Source organism: Carettochelys insculpta, chromosome 7 (genome assembly GCF_033958435.1).
Source record: "Carettochelys insculpta isolate YL-2023 chromosome 7, ASM3395843v1, whole genome shotgun sequence".
NCBI classification, from domain to species: Eukaryota; Metazoa; Chordata; order Testudines; family Carettochelyidae; genus Carettochelys; species Carettochelys insculpta.
The window spans coordinates 1,340,968-1,351,513 of NC_134143.1; the positions used below are offsets into that span (position 1 = coordinate 1,340,968).

Genomic DNA, 10,546 nt, shown 5'->3' on the forward strand with positions numbered 1-10,546 from the left:
GAGAATCTAGCAATAGGGCAGATCCTCTGGCTGTGGGCACTCTAGCTCCTCCTTTCAGAAGATGCTACAGAGACGCTTCCAGCAATATGAAGCGCATCATTAGCATAATGGTGGCCACATGTGCTTCAAAAGTGCCAGATTCAAAACACACACTGCCCATGGAGCTGGGGCCCCTCAAAATGACCCCCCCGAATAAGAAACCCCCTTCTTCCCATTTTGTTCTCCTCTTGTCTTCCTCTTCTTGGCTTCCTTTTTCTGACCCATTCCTGCCTTACTTCTTCCTTCAGCAACTCAAGCAAAGGAGGCCAGCAGAAAGACCTGGTCTCCTGGGGCCAACCTCCAGGGGCAGGCGGTCCAAGCCACAAGCCTCCTACAAATGACTGGTTTAACTTGTGTAGTTTCCCCATGCTGACAGCAAAGGGAATGCTCAGCTGATGTCACCATCTTCTGTCCCAAAGGAATTGGACTCATTAGAGGGACAGGCCAGGGCAGAAGGAAATGAGACATCCTGGGCACAAAGGGAATGCACAATAATGAAAACTTTAACACCTCTGTCTCATTTTGAATCAGAGACCTTTTGGGTGGAAGGCCAGTTAGATAACAGCTACACTACAGACGCTCTTACTACTTTGCTTTCCCACCCCTCAATTCCATCCACAATGCACAATCTCAGTCCTCCTGTATCTCCACAAAGTCTGATGAGTTCCAGAGCCCCAAACTGTTACAGGCATGTTGGTGAGTCAGCCCAACGAGAGGCCTAGCTCCAGCGGGCCTCACTCATCTAGCAGGATAAAGAGCTCTAACTCAGATACACCTGTGTGCAAAGAAGCCCAGCCCTTGGAGATAGGGACATTTTCAACAAACCACCACAGCACCAGGAAGTCCCACAGAGATTTGTTTTCGGAAGTCAGAGTCCTGGGTGCTACCATTTACACAACGGGATCAGAGAAGTTTAGCCGTTTTAGAGAGGAATAAGGGGACTTCAAAAGGTGCAGGGTCCTTTCGAAAAGGACCCCCATGTAGCTGCGCTGAGCTACGAGCGTTCAAAAGTGGCGCTTTCGAAGAACCGCAGACAGAAGTGTCTTAATGCTCATGAGGCTCTGAATATTCAATTGAGCGCCTCATTAGTAATCTTCGAAATGGCCATTTGCATGGCCATGGCCATTTTGAAGTTTTGGCCAAGTGTGGCCACAGCCATTGAGCCCAGCCCTTCTTGCTGCCGACTCCACCTGGCTGGAGGGCAACATTTCTCTGAAACCTCCAGAGTGAACAAACAGGTTCATTTTTCTTTTACGAAAAGCAGCCTGCAGAGAATTTACAGAAATGCAGAGATTGGGGAGCTTGGTGGAACTTGCGTATGAATATCTGGCTGAGGAAGCACATAATGGCCCTGGCTGTGAAGTCCCAGAGTAACTGACATCCTCTGTACACACACATTTACCAAGTATGCAGCTACCTCATCACTGAGTGTGATACATATGGTAGACCATGAATGAGCACTTTTTTATAGAAATGAGACACAAAACTCCTCATATCAGTATCAACTGTCAGTTTCCCTGTGTCGCCAGATTTCAGCTTTGGGAGGGGTTTGCTAGGTTTATATGCAATGGCTCTGGCAAATGTTGATGGTTCATCTCCATCACTCAGGGAGACAGATTTTCTGCATGTGTGGGACAGCTCTCCCATCTGCTTGGAGCCTCATGAGTTAAGATAAAGAAGTAGGAGAAAACCTACAGAAAGACATAAGCCCACCGCTCAGCTGTGGCTGGGTTTACATCAGGGTAGGTAACTTCTCTGTCTGGCACATTTGATTATTTGGCACCCTGGTGCCCTGGGGGTGAAGCATAGTAGAGCTTCTGCTGTACTAATACGGAAGGAAAGAGTGCAGTAAATTATACTCCTCGGACTTCAGAAAAGCAGACTTTGACTCCCTCAAGAACCGGATGGGCAGAATCCCCTGGGGTGCTACCATGAAGGGAAAAGGAGTCCAGGGAAAACTGGCAGTATTTTAAAGAAGCTCTATTGAAGGCGCAGAAAGAAACCGTCCTGATGCACAGCAAGAGAGGTAAATATGGCAGGAGACCAGACTGGCTTACTGGGGAAATCCTTGGAAAACTTTGGCACAAAAAGGGAGCTTACAAAAAGTGGAACCTTGGACAGATGTCTAGGGAGGGACGTAAAGGTATAGCTTGAGAGTATAGGACATTTATCAGGAAGGCGAAAGCGCAACTGGAATTGTGACTCGCAAGGAATGTGAAGGATAACGAGAAAAGTTTCTACAGTCATGTTAGCAAGAAGAAGGTGATCAGAGAGGGTGTGGGGCCTCTACTGAATGAGGGAGGTAACCCAGTGACAGATGATGTAGGGAAAGCTGAAGTACTTAATGCTTTCTTTGCTCCTCTCTTCACGGACAAGGACAGCTCCTGGACAAATGCGATGAGTGATGCATTGTGGGATGAAGGTGGACAGCCTTTGGTGGGGAAAGAACAGGTTAGGAGCTATCTAAAAAACCTAAGTATCAGACGGGTAGCTGTGTTAGTCTGGATCTGTAACAGCAACAAAGGGTCCTGTGGCACCTTATAGACTAACAGAAAAGTTTTGAGCGTGAGCTTTCGTGAGCACAGACTCACTTCATCAGATGCTGGTCATGGAAATCTGCAGGGCCAGGTATAAATAAGCCTGAGCAAGGCTGGGGATAACAAGCTTAGCTCAGTCAGGAAGGATGAGGCTTACTACCAGCAGTTGATCTGGAGGTGTGAACACCAAGGGAGGGGAAGCTGCTTTTGTATTTAGCCAGCCATTCCCAGTCTTTGTTTCATCCTGAGCTGAGGGTGTTGAATTTGCAGATGAATTGTAGCTCAGCAATTTCTCTTTGGAGTCTGGTCTTGAAATTTTTTTACTGTAGGATAGCTACTTTTAAGTCTCCTACTGTGTGGCCTGGGAGATTGAAGTGCTCTCCTACAGGTTTTTGTATATTGCCATTTCTGATCTCTGATTTGTGTGCATTTATTCTTTTACGTAGAGACTGTCCAGTTTGTCCGATGTATATAGCAGAGGGGCATTGCTGGCACATGATGACATAAATTATATTGGTAGATGTGCAGCTGAATGAACCCACGATGGTGTGGCTGATCTGGTTAGGTCCTGTAATGATGTTGCTGGTGTGTATATGTGGGCAGAGCTGGCAACGAGGTTTGTTGCATGGAAGGGTCCCTGAGTTAGAGTGACTGTGGTGCGATGTATAGGTTAGGATTTGTTTTAGGTTGGCAGGTTGTCTGTGGGCAAGGACTGGTCTGCCTCCCAAGGCCTGTGAAAGTGGGGGATCATTGTCCAGGGTGGGTTGTAAATCCCTGATGATGCGCTGTAGAGGTTTTAGCTGAGGACAGACTGTAGGTGATGGCTAGTGGTGTTCTGCTGGTTTCTCTCTTGGGCTTGTCCTGTAGCAAGAGGCTTCGTGGCACACGTCTGGCTCTGTTGATCTGTTTTTTCACAGGCAGTTCCTTCTTCATCCATTACTTTTCAGCTAAGGACAAAGTACCTCCAAGCATTAGGTCATACGGGGGTTATTAAGTATGAAAGCCAGCTGTGCTGGAGAATGGCTCTTTGGTGTTGGAAGAGTTGTGCTCCAGATGAGTACAGAAAGAGTTGAGCCTGCCTGACTCATAAAGTATAAAGCAAAACTAGTGTGGGGAGAGCATTGCTTACAGCTGTGTCAGGATGGCCGAGTGGTCTAAGGCGCCAGACTCAAGGCACTGTCTTTCTCTCCTTTGGGTGTTCTGGTCTCCCGGAGGAGGCATGGGTTCAAATCCTGTTCCTGGCATTATTTTCTACATGCCAAATTGGCCTCCAGAGGCTCTAAAAAAGACATGAAAGAGCCAAAGGCATTAACCTGACCCCATAACTCCCTTTCTCACACACCCTCTGTCAAACTCTCCTGTCTGCTTCCCTCCCCATGGGACCTGCAGATAAACAATTTCTGGTCACCTGTGACTCCTTGGAGATTAGCTATTGATACTGGCAAACACGCATTCCTTCTGAGAAAGGTACAGTTGCCTCGACAGCATTTACCACTGGTAAAGAGTACAGCTTAGTGGTGGAGCATTTGACTGCAGCTGAAGAAGTCCCAGGTGCTCCTTCACAGATGGTTGTCTTAAGGGAAATATATTTTCATCTTCAGTACATTTGGGGATTTTCCTGGATGTTTGAAATAGATTTAAACACTTACCTTTTTCCTCTGCAAATGTACCAGCACTGAGCAAACCGATCCTTCAGCTGAGATCAGTCCCCAGCCTGCAAAGCTCAGGGTTCTGTTCCCATTGAACACACAAGGGTACAATACATCACAGATATGCAGGGCCCTGCTCACAGTGGCCTGTGCTGGGCAGGAGAACCAGGCCCAAAGCCAGGGGGCTCAGGAATCTCACACACAAAGGCCACTTGGTTCAGATGGAGCTCACAGCACTTTGGCTTCATCACGCTCACCCAGCAGCATCAGGGCCCACCCCAGGCACAGGAAGGAGCCTGTGCCTCTGACCAGGAAACATTCAACCGGCAGGGGGCAGAGCTGCCGGAAGCCCCAGAAAAGAACCCAGCCCAGGATCAGGCAATGCCCTACCACAGTGGGGACTGCAGAAAGGACCAACACATCCCAGAAAAGTCACTGACAGTTCCCAGCTGCAGAGCCCCATCCATTGGCCCAACGCCCCCAAAGCAAGACATGAGTGAGCCAGGCTAACACCAGCCCCACAGCCGGGGTTAGAAACTGGCCTTAAGGATGAGAGGTCCATGGAGTGACTTCTGCCCCAAAAGGCTCATTTACGAGTTTACCTTGGGGCTCCCAGAGAGGCCAGGGTCTGGAGGATGAGGGGTTTCTTACCTGGAACTGCAGCCTGACATGTCCCCGGCTGCTCAGATTGGCCACAGGAAAGATTCTAGATCAAGAACTGAACAGTCAGAGCCACAAAACACATTCAGAGACCAGAACAAGCTACAGTCCTCAGAATGAATGAAACCAAAAGGAAACTGTGCCAGGGCATCTGCCCAACACAGGCTTGTGAGGTGGGCAACTGGGCCCAACCACGGCCAAGGCCGTACCTGGAGGAAGAGGCAGGGAGGAGAAATTCATTGCCAGCAGGAGCAGATGGATCTGTAAGTAGGGACGGAAGCTGGTCACACAGAGGCTGCTGGGAAGGGCAGTCACTTGTACGGCTTAGGGGTCATAGCCAGTGAAGCCAAATGAAGAGGGAGGTGTGGGATGCAGTCCAGGAAAGAGCATCGAGACCTGGGACGGGAAAGCTCAGAGCTGCTGGGGGAGGGTCCCAGCCGGGCTGGAACCAGAGGGAGGGGGCACCTGGGTTCCACCAGCAGCCGCTGAGGATGTGGCTGAGCTGGGGCCTGTGGCGGAGAACACGAGTGCTCCATGGGTCGCTGTGGGAGTGACAGGGAATTGCAGGACTGTTGCTCAGAAGGAAGGAAAAGCCAAGTTATCCAGACAAAGGCTGAGTCAGCAGCTGGGCAGTAGCAGCTTCTCCCAGCAAGAGGTGCTGCCCCAGTGAGCAGGAGGTGGGTAGTCACTGGCAGGGCCTCATCTTGACACAGCTAATGCCTCAGCGGAGCCACCGAGTGGCGATCGGCTGCTCCATCACACTCAGAAAAGGAACAGAGGAAAAATGTGCACAAGGACACAAGCCCCCCAACAGTCTGGCAAGGACAGAGGCAGAAGAAGGGCTTCTCTGGGACTTGAATCCAGGACCTCTCCCCACGCTCAAAGGGAGAATCATATCCCTAGACCAACCAGCCACAGCAGAAGGGAAGGCATTGACCATGCTCCAGAACCAGGCTTGAACTCACAGCCCATGCTCTGAGAAGTACTGTGCCTCCGTTCACCTTTCAAAGGTCATTTCCAAGCTCTCTTCACAGCCCTGAGGAAAGAAAGAACCTTCATGCTCGGGACAGTTCGCAAACCACACAGTGTGGGAGAAAAAGAAAGGGACCACGAAGTCAGGGAGAGCAGCAAACACACTGTTTGAGGGGAGCATCACAGAGTTCAACTCAAGACTTCTTGTGCCCTGAGCAGCACTCAGGCTTGCAAAACAAACCCAGCTGTGGAGGAGAAGCAGTCGTCGCTTCTCACAATTTAAAACAAAAGCAAAACCAGAGAGCCCCCCACATGTGACTTCACCTTGCCAAGAACTTCTCCACACTCCCTCCCGCCTGCAGTGAGATTCAAAACCTGGGAACGGGGCTGATGCTGCTGAGCTCACTCCTTCACAGAGCTGCCTGAGCTGTGTGATTCCACCCAGCATACGTTGAGCTTGCTGCTGTGCTTCACAAGATCCAAACACCAGCAAAGCTGGGCAGGCCCAGGTGTTGGGGCTGGCAGGGACTCAGGTGTGGGCAGATAGCAGAGCTTCCTGCAATATTTCAAAGGAGGAAGTAGAAAGTGCAGTGAGACAACTAAAGAAGAACAAAAGTCCTGAAAATGGTAAGATCATGGGAGAGATGCTCAAAAATGGCAGAGAAAGTATGTCAGGAAATACACCCACAAGGTAACACAACATGAAAAGAAAGGAGGGCACCTAAGGAATGGACAACATTGACGCTAGTGACAATACGCAAGGAAGGAAATGCATTGGAGTGCAAGAACCACAGAATGATTGTCCTAACCAGTGATCTAGGCAAGGTGCTGATGGTTCTACTGACAGAGAGACTGAGATCGCAGATAGAAGAACATCTAATGGACACGCAAGTGGGATTCAGGAAAGATACACGTACCATAGAGCGGATATTGACACTAAGACTGACAGCAGAGAAAGCTCAATGAAAGCACAAAACGTCTACAGTCGCTTTGTTGATTTTCAAAAGGCATTTGACAGGATAGATCAGAAAGTGACTTGGGCACTGTTGGAGTCACAGGGAGTGGACAGCAGACTGATGGGTTGTTGATAGGTATCAACAACAATGAGAAGGCAGTGGTAAGAATGTGCGGAGGGATGGGAATTTGGTTTATAGCAAGTATCTTCATCATGCACCTAGAGAGAGCGATGGACAAGATCATAGACAAAGTAGAAGGAATAGCTGCACGGGATGATAATCTACAAGCTGAGGTTCGTGGATGATATAGTTCTCTTTGAAGATGATGAAGAGAAGCTAACAAGGATGGTGCAGGTGCTCAAAAAGGAAGGGAAGTGGTACAGACTGATTATGAACATCGTTATACAAAAACAATGACACATGTAGATAAGAAAATTGGAAGGGAGATCAGCGTAGATGGGATCGAAGTAGAGAAGATCACATATCTGGGAAGCAACATCATATATGCTCTAGACTGTAAGAATGAAATAGCGACATGAATAGTGAAAGCAACTGCAAGTTTGAAGACAATGGATAAGAACTGAAAAAAACAAAGTGATTATCTTAGGAACAAAGCTGAGTGTCTTGAAAACGTGTGTATTCAACAGCATGTTGTATGGATGTGAGACATGGAGAAGAGAAGAGAAGGATATTGGTGTTCGAGAGGAGCTGTTATGGAAAGATGCTGATGATCAGATGGACGCTGAAGCTCACCAATGAGGAATTCTACAGAAAGAAGCAACTGAAAGAGAACCTACTGCAGAAGGTTATGCAATGGAAGTTACAGGTATCTGAGGATATCTGCAGAATGGAGGAAAGAAAAATCAAGACCCTGGTATTTAGCACAATGGAGGGTTCGACTAGGAGAGGCAGAGCCCACAGAGAATGGGTAGATGATGTCGTAGGTGGGCTCGGAGTTAGTCTACGGAAACTGAGCTGTTCCACACTGGACAGGGAAAGAATGAAGGAAATTGTGAGGGAGGCGTTGGCCACCAGTGAGCGCTGAGCCCCTGGTTGTTGACGGTCTGTGGAATAGCAGGTTAAAGCGCATGTCTTAGAAACAGAAGAGCCCAGGTCCCATTCCCAGCAGTGCCTGGGTTTTAGCAAGTGTGAGGGGGAACCCAGCCAGGGCTTATGCCTGAAGGGGGAGGAGAAAAGGTCAGTGGGAGTGTAGGCAGGGTCTGAGGGGACAAGGGTATCAAGGCATTGTGGGGGGGGGGAGAGACAGGATCTGAGGGACACACTTCAGTGGCCCAGGACAGCTGGCAAGGGGCAGCCGGGGCTGAGGGGACCCCTAGCTGGGCTCAGAGCAGTGGGGGATGGGTGACAGAGGCTGAAAGGGGAGGCCAGGCTGGTGGGGGAGGGGAGAAAATCTCATTCAGGGGCCAGGGGCCCTGCAGCTGCCTGTTGCTCATTTCCAAAAGACCCCTTGGGAGGCCCTTCTCTGCAGGCTGGAGAGCTCAGCTGGCCAGAGCATGGTACTCAGAGCACCAAAATCATGAGTTCAAGCCCCATGCCGGCCATTGAAGGATGTTTCCTGTTGTCCTTCCCCTGACCCCTCTGGGCAGGAGATCAAAAGAGATGAGGGAAACAGGCTGAATGGCTGGCAGGGAACAAGCCAGAGTTACTACCCCAGGCTAAGGGAGGGGCTGCAGGTTGGGTGTGGGCGAGGAGAGGATTCCCCAGGTTCTCAACACTGACCTCGCACGGCAAGGGACAGTAGGAACACTCTGCCAAGGGCACCAGCTTTCCCCAACAGCTGCTCTGGCTTTCTCTGCTCTCCATCACCTTCCCAGGCTTTCTAGCCTCACGTCAGACTGTCAGGTGAAGCCTGAGAAAGGAAAATGCCCCCAGCAGGCATCTAAAAGCTTCCTGTGATCCTGCAGGGGTTAGTATTCTGCATTGTGGCTGCATCAACCTTGGGTCAAATCCAAAGCCAGGCCGTAGCAGTGATAGCCCAGTGTTTGGGTCGTGCTGCTTTTACTTCTCCAGGAGGATGGTGAAATACTGCAGTGCTTTACCTTGACAGGTGGTGCAATCTTCATCCCTAGAGGTTTTCAAGTCCTGGCTTGAGCAAGCCCTGGCTGGGACGATTTAGTTGGGGTTGGTCCTGGTTTTGGCAGGCATCTGGACTGGATGACCTTTTGAGGTCCCTCCCAGCTCTAGGATTCGATGATTCGAATCTCATCTCCACAGGAATGGGCCTGGACAGCTCAGTCTCTGACTGAAGGAAGTGCCGTGGGGCCACATGCTAAGGAAGCCCAGGGCGGAGAGAGGGGTCCCGGGAGAAAGAGCAGCTCCAGGGAAGCAATGAGGGCAGAGTGCATGCTGCCAGCTGAGGGTGAGAGGTGCCCAGTGTGCAATACCAGCCTGTTGAAATGTGTAAGGAGCAGCTGGGGAGGTGTGAAGGTCACCATTCAGGGCTCTGCTTCCTGCAGTCAGAGTTCAAGGTCAGAGCCACCAAAAAAAAATCCCTGGGGAGCTGCACACATACATCCCCTCAATCACCCAGACTACACACCTCCAGCTCTCTCCCGCATCCCCTCCTGCCAAGACTCCCACAGCTGGTGCGTGAGAGGTGAGAGCTTCTTGCCTCCTTTGCCAGCCAGAGGAATCAGTGATTCCTGGCCCCTTTTCCCACCCAGAAGGCTGTGCGGGTGGCTGCTGAGGGGGTGCACGAGGCAGGCTCTTGGGGTGCTAGACAGCTGTGATTGGCCCTGAGGGTAGAGAGACGAGGCTCCCACTTCACTCTGCCATTGGCACACCTAGCTCTGCGCTCACTCCGACCAGAGGTGACTCTGGCTTGGGGAGCATGGCCGCGCTCTCCTGGCAAGGCCTGAGACGGGGGTGAAATTATTACATTGTCAGATGAAGAGACAAATCATTGCCGCAACTCCCTGTTTGCACCAAATCTTGTGCAAGTGGGTCAGGGAATGTATGTATAAAAAACTGATGATTTGCTGCGTTTTTTTCCACTTCTCACAGGCACGTCTCATTTTTGGATTTGAAGTTCTGAGTTTTGGCTGCGAACAAGAACGTTAAATGTTTGCTTCTGGGAGACTTCCAACGGCTTGGCCAAGCTCTTTGCAAAGCTTGCTGGTCGAGTGTCTGACAATGCGCTTTAATAGGTGCCAGTCCACTTCTGAGGTTTTTACTGTGAACGTTGAGCGGAGCATGTAAGCAATGGCTGCTGCCGACAAAGGACTGTGTCACGCGTGGACAGGTAACTTGTTTATGTGACAGACTTCTTGGAATCTAGTTTCACAGATGAAAACAATGCAATTCCCTCCACACGAGCTAGAGAGCTGAGGAGAAAGCCTTGTGGGTGCCTCCACTTTGGTCTTTATTTCAGCTCCTCTCTTGTAGAACCTCTCTGCTCTGAACTGAGCTCCACAGGCCTTCTGAGCCACGCTAAGAGAGGAGGAGGTCAGAGACTTGTTTTCTCTAGCTGGCAGTTTACTCTGTCTGTGCTACTAGCCTGCATCAAAATCTTTGCAATTAGGGTCTCTAGTTTGATGGCTCTAATCACTTGACTGTCAACGTTTTGTCCTTTTCTTATTTCTGAAGAAACCTTTCACTTTTGGATTGTAAAGAATTGGCACTGTGTGCTCTTTTGGGTGAGAAGCTGAGAGGGAAGGCTGCTTCCAGTAATGTGGGAGCTCACACAAAGGTATTCAGAAGCAGACTTAACAGC

At 50.0% G+C, this 10,546-nt stretch overlaps 1 non-coding gene across 1 annotated transcript; it reads left to right on the forward strand.

Annotated features, from left to right (window-relative positions):
• The first annotated feature begins 3,711 nt into the window (after nucleotides 1–3,711).
• Nucleotides 3,712–3,820, forward strand: TRNAL-CAA (transfer RNA leucine (anticodon CAA)). Its single transcript has 2 exons — nucleotides 3,712–3,749; nucleotides 3,775–3,820. It is a non-coding gene; the product is annotated as a tRNA-Leu (tRNA).
• Nucleotides 3,821–10,546: the final 6,726 nt, after the last annotated feature.